At 44.9% G+C, this 23,093-nt stretch overlaps 1 protein-coding gene across 2 annotated transcripts in view; it reads left to right on the forward strand.

Annotated features, from left to right (window-relative positions):
• The window catches only part of LOC122813834 (3-methyl-2-oxobutanoate dehydrogenase [lipoamide] kinase, mitochondrial-like), a 455,066-nt gene that overhangs the window by 127,194 nt on the left and 304,779 nt on the right, over positions 1-23,093 (forward strand). The gene's annotated exons all lie outside the window — the stretch shown is intronic.

Here is a 23,093-nt window from a genome sequence, read left to right on the forward strand (position 1 = left end):
TTGGTAGTTTGTAGCTTTTTTTTTTTTTTTTCTTTATCCGTTGCTTATGTCTGGTTCATCATCCTATCCAGCTTGGCTCAGACATAATTTCACTTGGTGTAGTTGTGCCTGTCAAGTATTCTACAAGACGGCCAGTACTCATTTTATTTACACTGTTTATGTAACACAGTACCCAATCTTACTTCTCATGCCATAAATTTAACCTGGATATTTTAATGCATTGCACTTACTACAGGAGAAGGTCTAGACTGTGGAGTACCTGGCTTATCCTCCTACATATTTTTTTTGCCTTTTTTTCTTATTTTTTCCTACTCCCTCAGTGCATACACAATAAGCTATTATGGGATGATCTTGCTGGGCAGTTCCTCCAGTTTCTTCAGTGGTGTATCGCAGCAAGCAACCCCACCACTTTCCATAAAACATCACTTGCAGTCCTCCACCATCTCCACTAGGTGCTATCTTACCAGTATGTGTACCCTCCATACATATGCACCTTCCTCCCTCACTGAGAGAGTTGCGCAGGTTGTGCCCCTTCATTCCTGTTTGTGGCCTGCTGAACTCCACCAGAGCTTTGGCTGCTAATCGAGCACCAGTCATCTGGATCGTAGTCAGGGCTCTATCCCAGTATTCCGCAGATCTAGTTCTAGGTTGTCATTCTTGTTCTGTTAAAATTAGCCCTTGAAATGTAGGGAAAAGTTGTAGTAAAACTCCAGAGGGTCAGCAGAGACCAGGTAAGGCTGTTTTCACCTATAGAGAGTAAGAGTGAAAGAACGTAATGCATTTCTAAGATTCTTACTGCATTAAGGACAGTACCAGTGGTTAAATAACCACACATAGAAAAAAAAAAAAAAGAAAATTCATGGCCATTGTGATAAATGCTGACATTGCATAGCATTGAAACTGCGTCTGAACTGGTTCTGTTGTCTGTTAGCATTGCCATTTCTTCACTGACTTGGCTCCACTGTTTTGTTGGTGGTCAGTCAACAAGCAGGGGAGCACGAAGTCTTGCGTCCTCTGCAGGATGGCATTCAGGCTTGGGAAGTGGCTCTCAGTTATCCGTCAACTCTTCAGGCAGTATATATTCCTTCAGAGAACAATCTTGTGGCAGATTCTGTGAGCAGGTCCAAAACACAGGCTCACAAAAGTGATGCTTCACAGAGATATGTTTCTGGGTGTTGTCCATTGGTGGGGTATTCCTCAGGTAGATCTCTTTGCCTCCCCTCTGAACAGGCAGCTTCCTCTCCTGCCATCAGGCATGGAAGACAGATGCCCTTTCCTTTCCCTGGAAGGGAAGGTTTCTTTCTATTTTCCCTCCTCTTCCTCTACTTCTAAGAGTCCTGCCAAAGATTCAGCTGGACTCCTCAAAAATCTTGCTATTGACTCCCTTTTGGCTGAGACAGCAATGGTTACCCCTCTTAACGCATCTGGTCAGGGGCAGTCATCACAAGTTGCATCAACAGTTAGATCTCCTCACACAGGACAATGGGTCTCTCATCCATCCTCACTTGTCCATTCTGCAACATTGTGCATGATAGGATTTTCATCCCTTTCAGACACCTTTTTTCTGAGGATGTGCTCAAAGTTTTACAAAAGGCAATGAAACCCTCAACCAGAAAATCTTGTATGCCCAAATGGGAAAGATTTTCAGTCTGATGCCATGCTTGTAACCAGAACTCTTTCAATGGGGGGGTCCCTCTGGTCCTCCACCATTTTGTGTTGATCCTGTCTGGCTTGGCCTATTCTGTAAAGGCCTATTTGTCAGCTGTTTTTGCTTATTTGCCCTTGAATCCTCCTCTGACATCTTGTTTGAGGTAAAACTATTTTTAAAGGTGTCCTGCATATTAGGCCTCCAAGAAAATCTATTCCTCCTCTTTGGGACCTTAATTTTGTTTTTGAAAAATTGACTCATGCTCCTTTTCAACCTGCAGATTCTGCTTCTTTGTAACATTGTTCCTGGAAGACTGCTTGGTTGCTTCTGCTTGGTGGGTTTTTGAGCTCTAGGCCCTTATGGCCATTCCTCTTTTGTGTTTTTTCACAGGGACAGTGTGTTCCTTTGTACTAATCCCTGTTTTATTGCCAAGGTAGAAAATGAGTTGTTCTTGAATCAGTCTGTACACTACCTTCCTTTTTCCCTTCTCAGTCTGCTAGTGAGATGGTTCTGCATTCCTTGGAGTTGCACAGACAGGTCTGCTACTATTTGGATAAAATGAGGGCTATTACCCAAGTCTGATCAGCCTTTTGTTTTCTTTCATCCAGAGTCTTTGCATTTGGCTGTTTCTAAGCAAACCATCTCCTCCTGGATGTCTAAGGCCATTTTTTTTCATGGCAAATCTCTGCTTCTGTTTGAGCTCATTCCACTAAGGCTGTTGCCTCTTCTGGTGACTTCTTTAAGGGTTTGGACACCAGTTCCATCCTTGAAGCTGCTACTTGCTCTTCAGTGCAAACCTTCACCAAGAATTATAAACTGGATATGGTTTCTAGAGCAGGTAGAGCAGATTTTGCTGAAACATTTTTATGTGGGTTTGTTGATGGGTCCTCAGCCTTCCACCTCCCATTCTGTTTCTTGAGCTTTTTTATCCTCTGTTCTGTATCGAATACTGCAACAGTGACATACAGAAGGACATAGTACAATTGTGTAAAATTTTACCTTAGATTTCCTTCTCTTACAGCTGCAGTATTCACTTCCTCCCTCCAACCCCCTCTTGATTTGCATTTTTTTCCTTCTAGATGTGCGTGGATTCCTTTGTAATATGGCGACTGTTCTCTTCTGGGGCAATTCATTTCTAGGTAGTTGCGTCCGTATCCCTTTTATAGGTTCATAGGTTGATACTAGGCTATATGCCCTAGGGCATTTATCAGCCTAGCCAGAGTGTGTTTGGCTTTCGCCACCCCTTAAAAATGGGTTTAACTGTGCCCTTTTTAGGTTAGTTTACTGTGCCTCTGTCTAGTAGTGACACAGAAGTGATCCCCGGGGTGAACCTACGATCTCCCATCCACTCGTCAAGATTTCTCTTGAAGAGAGTCAGTGAGGGGCTCTGCTGATATGGACTGGGATTCTATTCCAGAGTGCTGGGAGCCTCTGGGTTACAAATCTGTCTCTCCAGCATGTCCTATTAATTTCTGTGTTGAGGTTCAAGTCCCTTGAGCACGTAGCTCTAGTGGATTTGGATTTTTTGAGGTGGAGCTTGTCCATTAATTCTGGGTTGGACATGGCTTTATACGTCCGGCACAGATTGCCTCTAAGTAGGCAGTATGTAACTGAGTAGAGCTGGAGTTTCTTTAACCTGGCAGCATAGGTCATCTGTTTGAGACCCTTGATCCTCTTGGTGAGGTACTTTTGGGGTCTTTCCAGTTGCTGCAGGTGTCTGGTAAGGTACATCCCAAACGGGGCATTGTATTCAATTATGGGCCAGATGAGTGATGAGTAAAGGAGCACAATGACCTCCCTTGATCTAGATGTGAATCCTTTCATGATGAGGTGGGCTATATAGAAGGTCTTTCTAACCACTTTGGCAACATGGTTGTCAAAGGAGAGATTACTATCGACTTGGGTTCCTAGGTCCCTAATTACTTCCTCCGTACTTAATGGATTACCGCCTGTGTGGTAATTTATGGGCACTTTGTTTTTCCCAAAGGGGATGACTATACACTTCTTGGCGTTTTGTTTTAGGCCATGGCTTTGGCACCAGTTGTCCGTCTCTGTGAGACCCTTCTGGAGGATGCCTGTGTCAGCTGGAGAGTCGATTATAGCACCCAGTTTTCAGTCGTCTGCGAACTTGGTCAGCCATAGTCCTCCTGTGCTGGCCTGTACCTCAGAAAAATATATACCGAACAAGAGCGGTCCCAGAACTGAGCCCTGTGGGACGCCACGTGTAACAGGTTTAGAGTCTGACATGGCTCCCGCAATTCTGACCATGTGGGTTCTGTCTTTGAGCCAGTTTGCAACCCATCTTATGACATAGGGGTTGATATTTAGGCTGGAGAGCTTATTTATGATGCCAGAGTGGGGTATGATGTCGAAGGCTTTTGCGAGGTCCAGGTAGGCTGTGTGGACTAACCTTCCCTTCATCTATGGCCTTGGTGACTGTTTCGAAGAAGTCAACCAGGTTCAAGAGGCAGGATCTGCCCTTAAAGCCGAATTGTGTAGGATCTAGCGTCTGTAGGTCCCCAATGTCTTTGTTTATGAGTTCCATGATGATCCGCTCCATAGCTTTGCAGATCAGGCTAGTCAGGCTTATAGGGCGATAGTTACCAGGGTCCGTTGAGGCACCACCTTTGTGGAGTGGGACCACTGTTGCTGTACGCCATTCCTTGGGTACATATCCTGTAGCAAGGCTGAGTTTAAACAGTAACCTAATATATAAGGTTCTAGCTCTTCTTGGAGCTCATGTAGGATGCAGCCCGGGACACCGTCCGGTCCCATTGATGCTGTGTTTTTTTCTTTGGAGAGGGCAGCTCTCACTTGAGCATCTGAGATGACAGGGAGACAACTCCCTGCTGGGATAGATATTTGCTCTTTTGGAGGGGAAGGGGGGGGAGAAGTTTGTACTGAACCTATCTGCCAGGATGTTGGCAATGTCTGTGGGTTCAGTGTATTTTTTGTCATTTTTGACCAACTCCGAACATATCTGGGAGTTGCCACCCAGGTTCCTAACATAACTAAAGAAGGCCTTGTGGTTATCTTTAGTGTCTTGTGCAATTTTTCTTTCGAAGCTGGCCTTGGATGATTTTATGAGGGACCGTACATTTTTGCTAGTACTGATCAGTGATGCTTTCTTTTTAAGGGACCATACATTTTTGCTAGTACTGATCAGTGATGCTTTCTTTTTAAGGGATTTTGCTCTGTCCTGTAGTAGCTTCCTCCTTTTGTTGTATAGCTTATTTATGGCTGGGGTCCACCAGACAGGACACCTGCCTTTGGAGGATTGGGTCTTGGTTTTATTTGGGATTGCATGATCCATGCATTCCTGAAGATGTCCATAGAATGCATTTATAAAGGATTCTGCAGTTTGGACAGTAGTTTCCACTGGCCCGGGGGCTTTGAGTGAATTCACCTCGGTTTTGAGAAGTGTGAAATTAGCCTTGGAGAAGTTTTTTACTGGGGTTTTCTGGGCTGGTGGTGGGGTTGGGATGTGGATGTCCAGAGAGATTAATTTGTGGTCCGATCATACCAATGAGGGGTGTACCTCTGGTGCGGAGCATAGAGTCACCATGTTTGTGATGATCAGCTCCTCTTGTGGGAGTGGTGACCAGTTGTTCCATAGCATTTGAGTTTATAAATTCTAGGAACCTTTGGGCTAGGTTATTGGGGCTTGAGTAGTGCTCCCAGTCTGTTTGGGTAGTTGAAGTCACCCAATATAAAGGTGTTTGGCGAGACCTTCATATTCTCCAATGTTCTCAGGAAAGCCACGTGAGGTTCCAGAGTCTGGGATGGTGGTCTGTAACAGGCTACAAACTGAAAGGCAGTTTTGCCCACTGTTAGTTGCACATGGATGGTTTCCGATGCTTTGTGCAGTGCCACTAACCTAGAGGTGTGGGTATCCTTGATGAATATGGATACTCCCCCTCCTTTTGTGGTTCGGTCCGAGTTTTGGGGCCGAAAAGCATGGTATGAGGTATAACCTGGTAGTGCTGGGGTGCTCTCGGGAGCCTTGAACCAGGTCTCTGTTACTGCACAGACATAGATATTCTCCATACTGAGGAGAGCTTCGAGTGCTTGCATTTTGAGGTTTAGACTTCTGGCGTTTGAGTAGCATTACCCTTAGTTTATTTTTCCTTGTGTTGTCTATGGAGGTGGGTTTGTCTTTTGAGCCTTCCCTAAAAAAGGCACTATGGGGGTGGCAAGAGCCTTTGCCAGTATCCAAAAGCCCAGAGGTGACAGGTGCAAGCCGTCCCTAGCGAAGCAACGTGGCTTGTCAAGCATGTCATCCCAGGCTGACAGACACTGGATCCCCTTTGAATGACACCAGAACTTTAGCCAATTGTTAAAATTGATCATTTTTTCTTTATACTGTGGCATCATTCTTGGTGAGGGTAAGATGCTACTCAGTCAGGGTCATACCTGCCTGGGCTACATGATCTGAGAGCTCCTCTGTCTCTTTTCATGTAGTCTAGGGAGGTGCGTCTCTGGTCATTCACACCAGCATGGACAATGTGAGTCATATTTGTACTTGTTTTGGAGTGACCTGCGTGCTTGTGTTATGTGGCGGATCCTGGCGCCCGACAGGCAGCTCACCATGACCTTCTCCTTGTTCAGCCTGGTGAGTGGGACGTCAGTGTGTCTGACAATAGAGTCACCTATTACAAGTGTATCAGGTGTGTTGTTTGGCCTTAAGGGCTGTGACTGTTTGGCACACTGACTTTGTGAAGTATGTGTTTCACTTGTTTTGTTTTGGGGTAGATGTTGCTTGGATGTCTGCTTTGGAGGTCTCTGCTGCTTAGGCAGATTTGTATTTAGAACCTCCGAGTATGTTTTAGTGTGTTTGTGTTTGGTTTGCTGATGTGGTAGGTCTATGTGCGACTGGATTTGTGGTGTGTATGGTTACCTTCTCCTCCTGACTGGCTGTGCCAGTACTGCGTTGAGAGAGCTTAGCCTCCAGTTTGGCTATATGGTTGCATCTCTCGCATAGATCAGTACTTGTTGGGAGGAGGAGAGGGTTGTCTGTGTACATGAGGCAGTTGTAACATTGCCTCAGGATTCCCAGATTCACCAGCTGGACTGGAGAGGAAACCAGCAACTGACCTTTGGACATGCCGGTATAGTATAAGTAACTCCTTTATGACTGACTAAAAAGGACCAATAGGGGATGAGTACTCCAAGGGAGTATATGAGGAAGTAGTGCTATTAGTTTATTAGTGCTAACTTATATAATTGCTTGTATGAGCAAGTGCTGGGTTTTAGGATGAAAATGGGGTCCTTACTTGAGAGATAGAGCAGATCTAAGGGAAAAAGTGAAGAGTAGACTTTGTGGAGCCGAGAATGGTTTCAGCCCAATTGAGCAGCGCTGCGCTATGCGCAAAATCACGCCAAAGCGGGTTTTTATACAGGGGACTTAAAAGAGCTAGAAATTAGCCCAAAATGGCCAATAAACTACATGATTCTTGTGCTGAGATCACTCCTCCAGGGGCAGATAGGTTGCTCAAAGCTCCCCACTCCCACTGGTGAACAAAGAAGCTTCCTTCTGTCCAAGTAAGGAAATGGGCAACACAGGAACTATTCTAAAGTCCAGAATACAGCAGTGCCTGTATTAGGGACTATTCTAGGTCAGGAAAGGCGGGAAACAGGGATTTTTTTTTTTGTTTTTTTCTTTTTTTTACAGAACAAACAGCAGGAAAATGCACAGTAGTAACTTAACACAGGCTAGTGCACTCGAGTGAGCAACCTCAACAGTTAAATTCAAACAACAAACAAACTTTTAAAAGTGCAGGTATGAAATTCACAAAAACAAGCTTAAACAGGCAAAAGAGCAGATTAAACTCACTTTTTGGCGAGAAAGGACGGTTGCACAGGTAATAGCAGTAAAATATACTTAAATCTTGGTAGCAGTCACTCTTTTCGTCTCTCTGCTGCTAGCACCACTCTGCAGAACCACAAGGAGCTGTTGCTGAGTTAAGGTCTACATTCTGTGCGGGGTGCATAAATGTATTGTACGCCATAAACAAGATCTCTTTTTTTAGGTTTTTTTATACTGGCCGAGTGTCTGGCTGCCCAGGGCAAGACATCCCTTCTATAACAAATACTGCAACAGTAAAAACAAAAATACTGCAACAGTAATGAGAAGGATATCTACTCTTATGGTACAAGTTTACACAACTTACTTTATTTAGGGCGGTTGCTTATGTGTTACTTAATTGAATGTAGTTTACTAAATAAGAGCTATGCGTGTGCATACAACTAAATGGGGCAGCCATGGTGGTGCAACGGTTAGCGCTGCCGTCTCACAGCAAGAGGTTCTCTGGTTCAATTCTCTGCTGGGGTGCCTTCTGTGCGGAGTCTGCATGTCCTCCCTGTGTTCGCGTGGGTTTCCTCCGGGTACTCCGGTTTCCTCCCACATCCCAGTGACATGCTGTAGGTGGATTGGACACTCGAAATTGGCCCTAGGTGTGTGTGTGTGTGTGTGTGTGTGTGTGTGTGTGTGTGTGTGTGTGTGTGTGTGTGTGTGCCTTCTGTGGAAGGTTGGGCATCAGGCTGGTACCTTGGCACTGTAAAACTCCACTGCCAGTCATGAGTGGTCGGGTGAGCCACTGTGGCAACCCCTAACTGGGAAAAGCCGAAAGAAGAAGTGTACATACAACTAAATATATATGTCTGTGTGTGTGTGTGTGTGTGTGTGTGTGTGTGTGTGTGTGTGTGTGTCTCTCTCTGGTGTATGTACTTGTATACAGAGAGATGCAGATATATAGATACTACATGAAATTGATTTCTGATTTGTCATCTGCATATTGCTGTTTCTCAACAACTTGATCGTATCTTAAGTTCTTGTATGTTTTTGTGTCCTTTCATATATATATATATATATATATATATATATATATATATATATATATATATATATATATATATATATATATATATATATATATATATATAATTTGTTTTGGCTTCTGTGCATTGCTTATGTCTTGCTTTCATGTTTGTTCTTTGTGCCCCTTGGGCTTGATTTTTGACTGAAAAAGGACTGTTGACCAGTCCATCTACCTGGTTATCATGAATGAATGAATATGTATGATAGCTGGTATTGATGCCAAGCATTGCAGATAGTACCCTCTCTTTTTTTCAGGCAGCTCAGATTTTCCTTTCTTTCTCTGGAAAGGACCAAAATGGTTCAAAACTATTCAAAATTATTTGTTTCATATTCAAAGAAGTTTCAGCGCAAAAACTTGTCTCAAAAATCATTACTTTCTAAATGGTTATCTAATTGTTTTAAATTTTGCTACATAAAAACAGTAAGCTTCTGTTTGACGTACCCAGGGCCTATTCATTGACAGCCACAGTCTGCTATCAGCGTCCCCTCCAAGAAAGTTTTCTGTTGATATTTACATAGTAGAACCATGGGAATTTTTCAACTCTTTTACAAAACACTGCAAACTGGATGTGATCTTCTAGATCCAGGGCTTCTTTTGGTACCAGTTTTCTTTAGGGCCGCCTTCCATGAGGTGCCACCAAGAAGTTTAGCTTGGGACTAGGTACAAATACCACACGGGTACTTAATGTTTTGCTTGGATCTGGAGAATGATGTGCTTGATTGTCCCTGGTGTGCCCCTTTTAACCAAAGAAACATAAGTCACAGGCAGAATCTGTCCAGGAAATTTTATCTCTGAAGAGGATATGTGTCTGGTCCTGGTCCAACATGGTACCTTCTGGTTTTTCCTCTCTGCTTGTAGAGAAAGAGAAAGTCGAGGGGAAACATGCAATGGGGATGAAATTTCAGGAAACTGATGGCATTACCTTTGAGTTCATTTTTCCCTCAAGGCTCAAAGGTACCATTGTTTGCGAGGTACCTTAATACACTCCCCATATTCAGTGTCTCTTTCAGCTGAAGCTTCTGGTGCATCCTTCGGGAGGCCACCATGGCTTTGGCATATTCTTGTCAGCCAAAATCTCTGAGCTAATGGTCTTGTCTCAGTTTTTAGCCTGGATTATCATCAGCACTAATGATGGTGTCTTTAAAGAATTTGTGCACTGTTTGGGCAGGAAGAGATTGAAGGAGACCAGATCATGGTCCACGGCAAATATTTGCAGTTCCAAGGCCTCCTAGGCAGGCCTCACACCCCCGAATACAGGCCCAAGATATCAAGGCCTAAGAAGTTGTTGGTCAGCTTGTCTCAGTGTCTCAGCCTCGTTTTCACATCTAGGCTTGCTCACAGGATCTCTTCAGGTTGGTAAAGGGTTTCACAGATTTTCTGAAATCCATGATGCCAACCTCTGAAAAAAAGCTAGTGTCAGATATGTTCCCTTAAAATAAAAGGAGAATTTTTTTCTCTAGAGAGACTTGTATTTCATATTCTAAGGTTGAAGCATTGGCCTCTGCATACTATTTGCCTCCAGCTTCTTTCTGTTTGACACTGTAGACACCCTGTCCCCAGCTTTACCACATGAGGATGTCTCATTTGGGGATACCCTTTGCCTCTGGGCAGCCCTGCAGTCAGTCAGTTTTAAAAGTCTTGGATGATGCATTTGACAGAGCCTCTCTGCAACCTGACTTCATGCCCTTTTTCCAAGGAAGCTGGACCAGATTTGCATAATTTGACTGCCACAAACTTCTGTACATGGCCGAATGGCTGAGCCAGCAATGGTGTCAGTGGATTACAGTAAGTGGCCCAATGTGGCGGTTTCTAGAGCTCCCCTTCCCAATGACAGAGTCTGATACTTAACCAGTTTTAGGGACAAGGTATGCATCTCTGCTATCTTAGTTATTAGGGCTGTTGGCTGCTAGTTTTACATGCTGAAGATCCAGGAATCATTCTTTGGTTAACTGAGACAGAAACTAGAGGGGACAGAAGATTAAACACTGTAAACAGAGGTGCTTGATATGTGCAGCCTCTCTGCCCAGGTTGCCAGGCACCCTGTGAAATGTGGTTATGTGTAATTGATAATACCCTACAAGGGTAGCCACTTTGAGGTTTGCGGTTATGAGATATGTCTGGCTGAAGACTCAAACCATTCTAGAGCATATGAAAGTGGAGCTCCTGAATGCAGCCCATTTATAAGGGGCTTATTGTTTGAATTAAGAAGGTAAGGTATTCAAGAAACTGGAGGTAAACTTCAGTGCCATGGCAAGGGGGGGGGGGGTCAAAGTCTTAACTATGGCCCAGGTGACCAGAATTTGATTAGGGGCTTGGGCATCTGAGGAGCTGACTGGGAGGGATGGTCATTCATTGGAAGTGCTTCCTGAGAGGAGACATTGTCTGAGGTCTACTCCCATTTTTGGACCATCTGACAAATACAGGGATGGGAAAGTAAGGGTTAGTCATTACCCCGAACCCACCCACCCCCCGAAGCAATAGCAGTTAGACACCACCATCACGATGCCCTTGGGATCCATGTTGCCCCAGCTCACTCAAGAGTAGCCCGGGGGAGAAGAGGAGGAGAAGGTACAACTGACGATGGACAGGGACACTGGGATGCCTGGTTGAATGAAGCATGTAGGGGAGGGGGGATAAAAGAAACTGGAGGCAAAGGGAAGACTGTGCAGTCAAAGATATTTTTTTTTTCATTCCCCACCTCTAAGATTCAGTAGAAATTACTCCTGTAAAAGGGTGGCCATTCCATCATAAACAAGGAAAGGAAAAAGTACAGTTGTGTACACTTACCATAAATGTAGATGTTCAAGTGTATTCACTGTTGCAGTCATCACACTTGGGTTTTCTGCCTGCAGGTAGCCCTCTTTCGGCCCGGATACCAGAGACTTAGTATTTCTGCATCAGTTGCTGTCACTCCAGGACTGACGTCAGGTCGTCGGGGGTATAAAAATAGGCAGCCGATGCCATTACATCAGTTTTTCTTGCCCCAAATGTCAGGAGCCCCCCAAATAGGAAGCCAAGTTATGGTGGGGAAAAACACCAGTAAAAAGTAAATACCAATACCCCTATAAGGGGTGAGTATAGACATAGAGAGGAGAGAGAGAGAGAGAGAAGGGGTCTGGAGGGAGGGAGGGAAAACAGGACTGCAACAGTGAATACACTCTAACATCTACATTTATGGTATGTGTACACAACTGTACTATGTTCTTCGTGTTTCACTGTTTCAGTCATCACACTTGTCTAGATTCTCAAAGCTGAAGAAAGGTGGAGGCAGTCAAGAAGAGTTAGGGCTGGCTAGTACGCCTTGCAGGACTGCTGTTGCAAAACCCGCCCTGGATTTGGAAAAGATAGGCAGGTGGTAAGGCTTGGTGAAGGTGTGTACAAAACTCCAGGTAGCATCTTCCAGGATGTCCCTGGTAGGGACTCCCCTGAGGAATGCTGTAGAGGTAGGGTTACCCTAGTGAAATGTGTTCTGACCCCTTGAGGGGTTGGTTTCCCATGGTGCTTGTAGCAGAAATGGATGCAGTGTGCTATCCATTTGGGAATGGTTTGCTTTGAAATGGCCTTGCCCTCTGCTCCTGGTGAAAAGCTGACTAGTAACTGGTTAGATTTCCTGAAGGGCTTAGTCCTATCCAGGTAGAATCTGAGCTGTCTGTGCATGGCCAAGGAGTGCAGGATCCTTTCCCATTTATTTTGAGGATTAGGGAAGAAGGTTGGCAAATGGATAGATTGGTTGAGAGCCACACTGGACACCACTTTAGGCATAAAGGAAGGGTTAATCCTGAGGGAAACCCTGTCAGCATGGAAAATAATGAAGGGTTCCACAACCATAAGTGCTTGTAGCTCAGACACTCTTCTAGCTGAAGTGATGGCCAGAAGTAAGGCTGTTTTCCAAGAGAGGAATTTTAACTCTGCTGATGCTACAGGCACAAAGGGGGGGGGGGGGTAGCGTGAGCTTTTCCAGTACAAAGTTAAGGTTCCAAGCAGGGGTGGGTGCTCTCCTTGGTGGCCTTAAGTTGCTTGCTCCATTCAAGAACTGTTTGATAAGAGGGTGAGAGGAGAGGCGGCTCAGTGTTGTAATGAGCGAAAATGGCTGAGGCATGGGTCTTAATGGAGGAGAAGGATAGGCCTCTGTGGAGTACATCTGCTAAGTAATCCATGATTAGAGGCAGAGAGGGCAGTGTCCTCGCCTTTAGATTGAATCCAGGAGCAGTACCTTTTCCACTTATCAGCATAGTGTTTCCTTGTACTGGGTCTTTTGACGTCCACCACCTGCTTGCTTAGGCTGGTTACTGAGGGAGATTTCAAGGAATAAGCCAGGCTGCAATATTTAGGTTTTGCAGTTGCGAATGCAAGATCTGTCCCCCCTGCTGAGAGAGCAGGGTTGGGTTCTGGTGTAGGTGCCAGGGTGGCACTGATGACAGGCTGCGCAGGAGTGGGTACCAGTGCTGGTGTGGCCAGTCCAGGGCAATCAGAATTGTCCTTGGTCTGTCCTGTCTTGAGCAATACTCTTGGGAGAAGGGGCAGAGGGGGAAAGGCATAGATTGAGAGATTTACCTACTGAAAGGATAGGGCATCCACTTTCTAGGCCCTGCTGTGAAGTGCCCTGGTGCAGAATTTGCTGAGCTGGTGATTGTAAAGAGGCAAAGAGAGCCACCTCTGGGATGCCCCATTTGTGAATCAGAAGGTTGAAGGTGCTGGGCTCTAATTGCCACTCGTGTGGGTCTAGGAGATTTCTGCTCAAGTCGTCTGCCAGCGAGTTTTGTTTGCCTGGCAGGAATTGAGCTTGCAGATGGACCTGCATGTCCAATGCCGTGTTCCACAGGGCCATGGCAAGCCTGCAGAGTGGGTAAGAGTGGGTTCCCCCCTGCTTGTTGATGTACCATATAACTGTGGTGTTGTCTGTTTTTATTAGCAGGTGTCCTGGTTAGAGTAGGGATTTAAAAGCTGTCAGAGCACAGCTAGCATCTCTTTTAAGTTGATGTGCAGATGAATTTGACTTGGGCTCCACTGGCCCTGAATGCACTTGCCGTCCATGTGTGCCCCCCCCACCCCCCCAGGCATAGTCTGACGTATTTGTGGTTAGGGTCTGGGCGGCGTGGGGTTGAGTAAAGGGCAGTCCCTTGTTGTGGTTGCATGCTGCTGCCAACCAAAGAAAAACTCTGTCCTTAGACAAGGTATGATCGGAATGACTGTTTCCAAGTCCTTAGAATGTTGGCACCAAAGACTTTTTAAGTACCATTGAAGTTTCCTCATATGCAGACATATGGAATTAGTAGGATGCATGAGGCCATGAACCCTAGGGCCTGCAGGATTTTCCTTGCAGATAGCTGGGTTCTGGTGGCCATTTGAGTAAAATAGTCTGTCAGATAGGCTTGCTATTCTGGAGTGAGGAATGCCATCTGGGATGCTGTGTCCAAGCTTGCTCCCAGGAATACAATATTTTGACTAGGGACTAGTTTTGATTTCTTTTTGTTGATGGTGTGCCCCTGGGAGGTTAGAAGGTTTTTACAAATGTCAGGTGCTGCAACAGCATTTCCTGACTGTCTTCCTGAATCAGGCAGTCGTCCAAGTAAGGGTAAATTTGAATATTTCTCTGTCTGCAGTAAGCAATGGCTGGAGCCATGCATTTTGTGAATACTCTGGGAGCAGTGGATAAGCCAAAGGGAGGTGCAGAGAACAGATAATGCATAGATCCTGCCCTGAAGCGTATGTATTTCCTGCATGACTCCCTTATAGGGATGTGCAGATAGGCTTCTTTTAAGTCTAGAGTGACTAACCAGGCATCATTGGCTAGGATAGGTAGAAGCTGCTGCAGGGTGAGTATTTTGAATTTTGGTACTGCCAGGAAGGTGTTGAGAATTGAAATATCCTAGGATTGGGTGCCAAGTGCCCTTTTTTCTGGGTACCAGGAACAGTCTGGAATAGAATTCTTGACCTATCTGTTCCACAGGAACAGGTTGAATTGCCCTTATAGAGAACAGGGATTGAACTTGGTTTTGTGCCTCTGCCCACTGGTTTGGAGGGTGGTCTGGGAACCCTTTTGGGGTTGGCAGTGAGTGGAAGTAAAATTTGTACTCCTGGGATACGATGTTGAGGACCCATTGGTCTTTGGTGATGAGAATCCAGTTTTTTGCGTGAAGGGCAAGATGTTCTTCGTGTTTCACTGTTGCAGTCATTACATTTGGGTAATCTGCTGACAGGTTGCCCTCAGTCGGCCTGAATAACAAAATCCTGGGTCCTGCATCTGTTGCTGTCTCCTCTTCCATGACGTCAGGTCATCAGGGGTATAAAACATGCAACTGACTCCATTTTAATCAAGTCTTTCTTGCCACTTGGTGCCTGATGCAGAAGTAGTTCGCAAGTGCCGGTCGGCGGACTCCTGAAATTTTCGTTTTCGAGTTTCAGAACCGAAGTCTTCAAACTAAAGCCAAGTACCCCGTTGGGAAAACTTTTTCTTGCTCCTTACCGATGTCAGTAAAAGTTAATAATTGCATTACTTGTGGGAAGCAAATACCTCATAAGGATTTTCATTTGTACTGTATTCCTTGCCTAGGCCCTGATTACAATGTGCTTTGCTGTCGGTTTTGTGCTAAATTTAACCAACGCACTATTAAGCGTCTGTATATTTTTGCTTCTAAATATTTTGGTTCAAGATTTAACTACTCTGAAATGTCGTCAATTAGCAATCCGACTACCGGAGTTCACAAAAAACGCAAGGAAAAAGACAGAGACAAACTGTCGCAGTCCAAAACCGACAAAGCTTCTCCTAAGCCAGTCGCCAGTTCACCGGTACTCAGTGAGGCGCTTTTGCAGCCCCTGATACCCGCTAATTCTGAGTCGCAGGCCTCTACCGAGACCCATTCGGAGTCCGGTATGCTGCAAGATTCACAAAGTATTGAACCCGCGGATGTCTCTCCCTTGGATGGGTCCGGAGCCGCTGAGTAGGCACCGGCTTCTGAGGGTGTTTTCAGGCCTCATCATTTTTACATTAAACTGACGCCAGCAACAAAAATAAGGTCAAAAACAACTTCTGTGTCTAAAAAACTGATGCATGAGCCACGTGCTCAGGCCCTTATGCCTAAAAAAAAAATGATCAAAATGGCTGAGGATTTAATTACCTTGATCAGGGGTTCCCAACCCATCCCCCTGCTAAGAGGCCTAGGCAAGGTATTGATTATGAATCTTCAGATCAGGTTTCCATTTCTTCTGATTCGTCTTCTGATCAGGAATTTTTTATTCCACCTTATGAGGATTCTGATGCAGAGGAATCCATCCCATCTGCATCTCCTCCAGAGGATTACTCTTTTGGAGAGACTTTGCATACTTTAAGGGAACATTTTCATTAGGAGAGTCCGGACTTCTCTGAATCAAAAAAGAGGCTTAGGGATTTCCTTCTTCTTCCTTAGCATAGCCCTTTGGCTATAACCTCCTGTATTAAACATTGTTGATGATGTGTTCTCGGAATCAAGCATGGCTCCTGATTCCCTGCCTCCGGCTCCTAGTAAGCCAGACAGATTTTACAGGGTACCTGACTCCCACAAATTTCTTTTCAAAAATCCTGTTGCTGATCCAGAGATTATTTCTCAGGGTCTCAAGGGTGTTAAGGCTTCTACTGCCAAAAATCCTACCCCTTCTGATAGAGATTCCAGGGCGATGGATAGATGGGGTAAGAAGGTTTATACGTCTGCAACCTTGGCAATCAGTGCTTTAAACTGCCAGTTTCATTTGCTTAAATATCAACAGCATGTTATGGGCCTACTGAAACAGAAAATTATGTTGATTTCTGAATGTGTGGAAAATAGAGTTACAGGATTTATTGCATTCAGTAGAACAGGTTGGAAAGTATACTTTGCAATGTGGTTTTGGTTTCTTGGAGGCCTCTTGTAGGGCTGCCGCTACTGGATCTGTGATTAGAAGGCTTGCCTGGCTCAAGGAGCAAAATCTGCCTGATCATGTTAAAGCTAAATTGTTGGATGCCCCTTTACAGCATGATACTCTGTTTGGTAATGAGGCAGAAGAGGTTTTAAAGAAAATGGAAGACAAAGCTAAATCTATGCAAACTGTAAAATATTTCTTGCAAGTGCAGCCACCCAGGTTCAGTAGGCACTGGCCTACTAAAAATTGGTCCTTTCCTGTGTCTAACAGAGACACTCGGGGCAAACCCAGGTGCACAAAAGGCTCCAGATATCAATCAAAGGGTTCTTCCAGGTCAAAGCAATGAGGTGCCTCCACCTCCAAATCTGGAGGAAACAAAGCACAACCCTACAGTAAGCAGTCTCAATGACTATCCTCTACCATCTCAAGCACTTCTCTTTTGGCAGCCCCCTTGGGGGGAAAACTAGCACTTCATGCTCAAAATTGGCAGTTAATTACCCAGGACAAGTGGGTATTAAACATAGTATCCCTGGGGTACAGATTTCATTTCCATACTTTGCCAATTCCAAACGGATGTCCGGATCTGCCACAAAACCAGTGGGCAGAGGCCCAGAAACAAGTCCTGTCCCTCATGGATATGGGGGCTATTCAACCGGTACCAGAAAAGGAAAAAGGACAAGGATTTTATTCAAGACTTTTCCTGTTACCTAGAAAAGACAATTCGTGGCATCTGATACTGGACTTATCGATTCTGAACACGTTCCTGGGCATTCCAAAATTCAAAATGTTGACTTTACAACAGCTACAGTCTATACTAAGCAAGAGTGCTTGGTTAGTAACTCTAGACTTAAGAGGCACACCTGCATATCCCAATAAGGGAATCATGCAGAAGATACCTCCGCTTCAAAGCAGATTTTTTGCATTAGCAATTCTCTGCGCTGACCTTTGGCTTATCTACTGCGCCCAGGGTCTTTACAAAGTGCCTGGCACCAGTAATTGCATTCTGCAGACAAAGAAACATTCAAATTTATCCTTATCTGGACGATTGTCTCATTCAAGCAGAGGACAAGGACACTCTTCTTCAACGTCTGGTATTTTCAAAAAGGCTTCTAGCATGCCTAGGGCACATCATAAACGAAAAGAAATCACAACTGGTACCCTCTCAAATTACATTCCTGGGTGCAAGCTTGAATACAACTGCCCAGATGGCTTACCTCACGCCAGACAAGCTTGAATACAACTGCCCAGATGGCTTACCTCACGCCAGACAAAGGCAATTGACAACATACTTTAAACAAATGGCAACAAAAACTCCGTTATCTGCAAGACAAATTCTGCAGGCTTTGGGGTTCATGGCATCTTGCATTCTACTAATTCCATATGCGAGACTGCATATGAGGAAACTTCAATGGTACCTAAAAGTTTATGGAGTCAACATTGTCACAGCCTGGAAACGATGATTCCTCTCATTCCCTGCCTACAACAGGAGTTTCTATGGTGGGCGGAGACATGGCACCAAAACAAGGGACTGTCATTCACTCTATCCCCTGCCACCCAAACCCTAACTACAGACGCATGAGACTATGCTTGGGGGGCCCACCTGGCAGGGAGATGCATTCAGGTCAAATGGAGCCCAAACCAAATGCATCTGCATATCAACCAGAAAGAAATGCTAGCTGTTCAGAATGCTCTGACAGCCTTCAAGGACTTACTTCCTCCAGGACAACTACTGACAAAGATGGACAACACCACAGTTATTAGGTACATAAACAAGCAGGGGGGTACACATTCCTACCCCCTTTGCAGACTAGCCATGTCCTTGTGGAACACAGCCTTGACTTACCAAATACATCTTCAAGCTCACTTCCTGTCAGGAAGGCAAAATACTCTGGCAGATGACCTAAGCAGGAATCTTATGGACCCGCACGAATGGAAACTGGATCCACAAATCTTCAGCATGTTAACACAGAAATGGTGGAGCCCAGACATAGTTTTGGGGAGAGGCAAATAGATCTATCATTTGGACAAATTCTGCACAAGAACTCATCACAAAAAGCATGGAAAGTGGATGCTCTATCCTTCAGCTGGAAAAACCCATCAGTCTACGCCTTCCCTCTCTGCCTCTACTCTCCAAGGTCTTACTAAAAGTCAGACAGGTAAAACCAAAAATGATCCTAATTGTTCTGGACTGGCCTCGCCAGCACTGGTACCCGCTTCTAAGGAATATGTCACACCTTCCTCCGTGGTACTTGCCTCAAACACCTCATCTACTGTCTTAGCAGAACTATCAAATTCTGCACACTCTGCTCCAAACTGAATCTTGCAGCATGGCTAATCAACTAATTAATTATTCAAACCACATCTCTCAGTAAACATGTGATGGATGTCATTTTGGAAGCCACAAGGCCTAGTACTAGAAAATCTTATGCTGATAAATGGAAGAGATTATGTGCCTGGAACCAACCACAAGGAATAGACACAGCAAAGCCCAATATTCCTCAGATTTTACAATACTTAACTGAGATGCTTAACAAGGGCCTATCGTTTTCTTCAATAAAAATCCATGCCTGTGCCATCTCGGCTCATTGGAACACAGAGCCTCCCCTCTTTTCTCATCCACTGCTTAAACAGTATCTCAGAGGAGCCAAAAATGTAAGGCCTCCCAGGAGAGCACCAACTCCTGCATGGGACCTCAATTTTGTGCTGGAAGAACTCACTCTGCCTCCTTTTGAACCAGCATCTACTGCTGATATAAAATTTCTATCTTGGAAGACAGCTTTTCTTTTGGCAGTCACTTCAGCAAGAAGGGTTTCAGAACTACAGGTGCTTATGGCAGTGGAGCCTTTCATTATTTTTTACCCGGACAGGGTGGCCCTCAGGACTAATCCTTCTTGTATGCCTAAGGTGGTATCCAGACCATTCACCTGCCAACATTTTACCCAAATCTGCAGAACAAGGGGGAGCAGATTCTGCATTCATTGGATATACATAGCTAAGATTCTACTTAAACAGGACCAAATCTCTAAGAAAGTCTGAGCAACTACTGGTAGCATTTGCTGCAGGATCAGAGGGGAAGGCTATATCAAAGCAGACTATTTCTAAATGGATAAGCCACTGCATTCGTTTCTGCTATTTGCACCATGGTAAACCTGTGCCCAAGGGGATCAGATCACATTCCACCAGGGCTGCCTCTACTTCAGCAGCTTTTCTCAAAGGGGTCCCAACCAAAGAAATTCTAGAAGCTGCTACTTGGAGCTCTCTTCATACCATCACAAAGCATTATCATTTACCTCTCTTCTCTAAATCCAGGGCAGGCTTTGCCACTGCAGTCCTGCAGGGCCTTATAGCCGCTCCTAATGCTGTTTGGTTCCATCCTCCCATCCATAGCTTTGGGGTTCTACCCAAATGTAATGACTGCAACAGTGAAACATGAAGAACATAGTACAGTTGTGTACACTTACCATAAATGTAGATGTTAGAGTGTATTCACTGTTGCAGTCCGGGTTACCCACTCGCCATCCCCCATTCTATACCTTTTCTTTCCTTCACTATACTCAAATGCCTTTGTGGTGTAGTTGCTTTTAGTTGAAGGTAAAGGTTATGTTTCTAAAAGTGCATTTATATATTTGCAGTTTATTTATATATATTTTTGCTCCCCATTTGGGGGGCACCTGACATCTGGGGCAAGAAAAACTGATTAAAATGGCGTCGGCTGCAGGTTTTATACCCCTGACATTATGGAAGAGGAGACAGTAGCCGACGCAGGACCCAAGACTTTGTTATTCAGGCCGAATGAGGGCAACCTGCCAGCAGATTACACAAATGTAATGACTGCAACAGTGAATACACTCTTAACATCTACATTTATGGTAAGTGTACACAACTGTACTTTTTCCTCCTAGGGGCACAAGCAGCTGGGCAGAGGTGGGGAGTGGAGTAGAGAAGTCACTGGGAATTCTTTCCATAAGGGGGTGGCTTAGCACTCCCTGCTTTAGAGGTGGAGGCACTCCATTGCTTAGATCTCTGCATACCCTGAGACTGTAATCTGGGGGGGTCCGTTTCCCCTGGGTCTAGTTTTGAGATGGCCTTAAGGGGGCTGGAAAGGACCAATGTTTCGAGGGGCAATGCCTACTGAATCTAGGAGGCTGTATTTGCAAGAATTCTTTGGCTGTCTGCATAGATTTAGCTTTTTTCTTCCATCTTTTTAAGAACCTCCTCTGCTTTGGTGCCAAACCGATTTTCCTTGTTCAAAGGAGCGGCTAGTAACTTTGATTTGACATGGTTTGGCAAGGTCTGCTCCTTAAGCCAAACATGCCTTCCCAGTACAGAACTAGTGACTGCAGCCCTGCAAGATGCTTCTAGGGCATCAGAGCCACACTGCAATGTATGCTTGCTGACTTGGCTTGCAGAATGCATAAGCTCTTGCAATTCTTTATTTTCTGCACAGTCTGTAAAGGTAGCTATTTTTTGCTTAATAAGTTCCATAATATGTTGTTGGTACCTCAGCATATGAAACTGACAATTGAAATCCCTAATGGCGAGAGATGCAGAGGTATATACTTTCTTACCCCATCTGTCCAAAGCTCTGGAATCCCTGTCCGAAGGGGTGATATTCTTAGCTGTAGTTGCTTTGATACCTTTAGGCCCCTGGGAGATGACCTCTGGGTCAGCAGTAGGATTTTTGAAAAGGAATTTGTGAGAGTCTGGTACTCTGTAGTACCTGTCTGGTTTTCTAGGAGCAGGGGGTAAAGTATCAGGAGTTAAACTGGATTCCATAAAGCCATCATCCACAACTGGGGGCATTGCTAAAGGTCTATGTTGTGGCAAATCTAGAAATTCTTTGAGTCTCTTTTTTGGATTGAGGATAGTCTTGGCATTCCCAATGGAAATGCTCTCTTAAAGCATGTAGCTCTTTTAAAGCATGTAGGGTTTCACCAAAAGAAAAGTCCTCTGGAGGAGAGGCAGAGGGAATGGATTCCTCTGCATCTGAATCCTCGTAAGCAGATAAGGTCATGTCTTCATAATCAGATACCTCAGAGTCATCAGACTCTTGGTCTGTTGAGGCTGCTGGGGACTGGTCTCTTTTTCTCTTAGCAGGGGAAGGCTGACTTCCCCTAATCAGCATAATAAGGTCTTCTGCCATTTTAAGCATTTGATGATGTGGCAAGGGAGCAGATGCATGTGCTTGGGTCTTCGGTTTGCTAGGCATAGCACGTACTCTGGGCCTTAGAAACTCTGTAGTTTTAGACAGAACTGAAGATGCAAAAGAAGTCATCGGTTTGTGTCGAACATCGGTAGTGGGAATGACTTCCTCAGAAGCCGGTGCCTGCTCAGCGGCTTCAGACCCATCCAAAGTAGAGACATCCGCAGGTTCCATAGTCGAAGATTCTCGCAGCATACCGGACTCTGAACTGGTCTAGGTAGAGTCCTGCAAATCCATGGACGCGGGCATCAGGGGCTACGAAAGCACCTCACTGAGTACCAGTGGACTGGCGACTAACTTAACAGAAGCGTCGTCGGCAGCTTTGGACCTGTGCGGTCTGTCTTTATCCTCACGTTTTTTCAGAATATCTGTAGTTGGATGGCTTAACAAAGCCATTTCGGAATACGGAGATCGAGAACGAAAGTATTTAGCGACAAAAAGGGCCCTATGACGAATGGTTCGGGCATTGAACAAGGCACAAAACTGACAGCGAGGTACGTCGTGGTCTGGGCCTAAACAGGTGACACAGTAAGAATGAAAGTCTCTGAGTGGTATTTGCATTCCACAGGCAAGACCATTGTTAACTTTTTCTGACATCGATTAGAGCAAGAAAAAGGGATCCCCAATGGGGTACTTAACTTTAGAAGACTTCAGGATGATTCAATTTGTAAATGAAAAACTCCGGTATAGGCTGACCGGCACTCATGCAAACTGCTTGTGCTACAGGTTTCTTAGCAAGAAAGACTGATGTAATGGCGTCGGCTGCCTGCTTTTATACCCCTGACAACCTGACATCAGTCCTGGAGTGACAGCAACAGATGCAGAAATACTAAGTCTCTTGTATTCGGGCCAACTGAGGGCTACCTGCAGGCAGATAACCCAAGTGTGATGACTGCAATAGTGAAACACGAAGAACATCAAAGGTTACCACAAAAATAAGTGGTAAGCTGATCAAAGAGGAAAGCCTGGAGACCCTAAGGGCCATGGTAGTCAGAGGGAGCAGCTGAGAGTCAGAAAAGCTCACCCCCTCCCCTTAGAAATCCCGCCTTCAAAAATGAGGCAAGCTGGTCATTTTTATGAAGCAATGGGAAGCCATCACACAGGATAGGTGGGGCCATACATATTATAAGTCATGGTTGCAAGCTGTAGGGTCAGTCAAGGCAAAGTTTACTAGGCATAACTTATGTCCCAAGAAAGCGGCAGCATCTCATGACATTAGTACTAGATGGTCTGTCTTTTGGAGGGCATCAAGGTGGTCTCAGAGAAAAAGAGAAAGTGACTGGATTGTACTCCAAGTTCACTTTTATTCCATTGAAAGGAGAAACTTCGAGACCCATTTCTTGAAATTTCCAAGCTTAACAAGGTGTTCACAATTGGATCGCTATTGCATTAGCCTAAAATGTATGGGTTATAGCCTACCAGGGATATGGCAACTGGCTAGCATACAAACTTTTACTAACCACTGAACAGCATGAGAAGAGCCATATAA

This window comes from Protopterus annectens, chromosome 10.part0 (genome assembly GCF_019279795.1).
Source record: "Protopterus annectens isolate FY-2018-M chromosome 10.part0, PAN1.0, whole genome shotgun sequence".
NCBI lineage: Eukaryota > Metazoa > Chordata > Ceratodontiformes > Protopteridae > Protopterus > Protopterus annectens.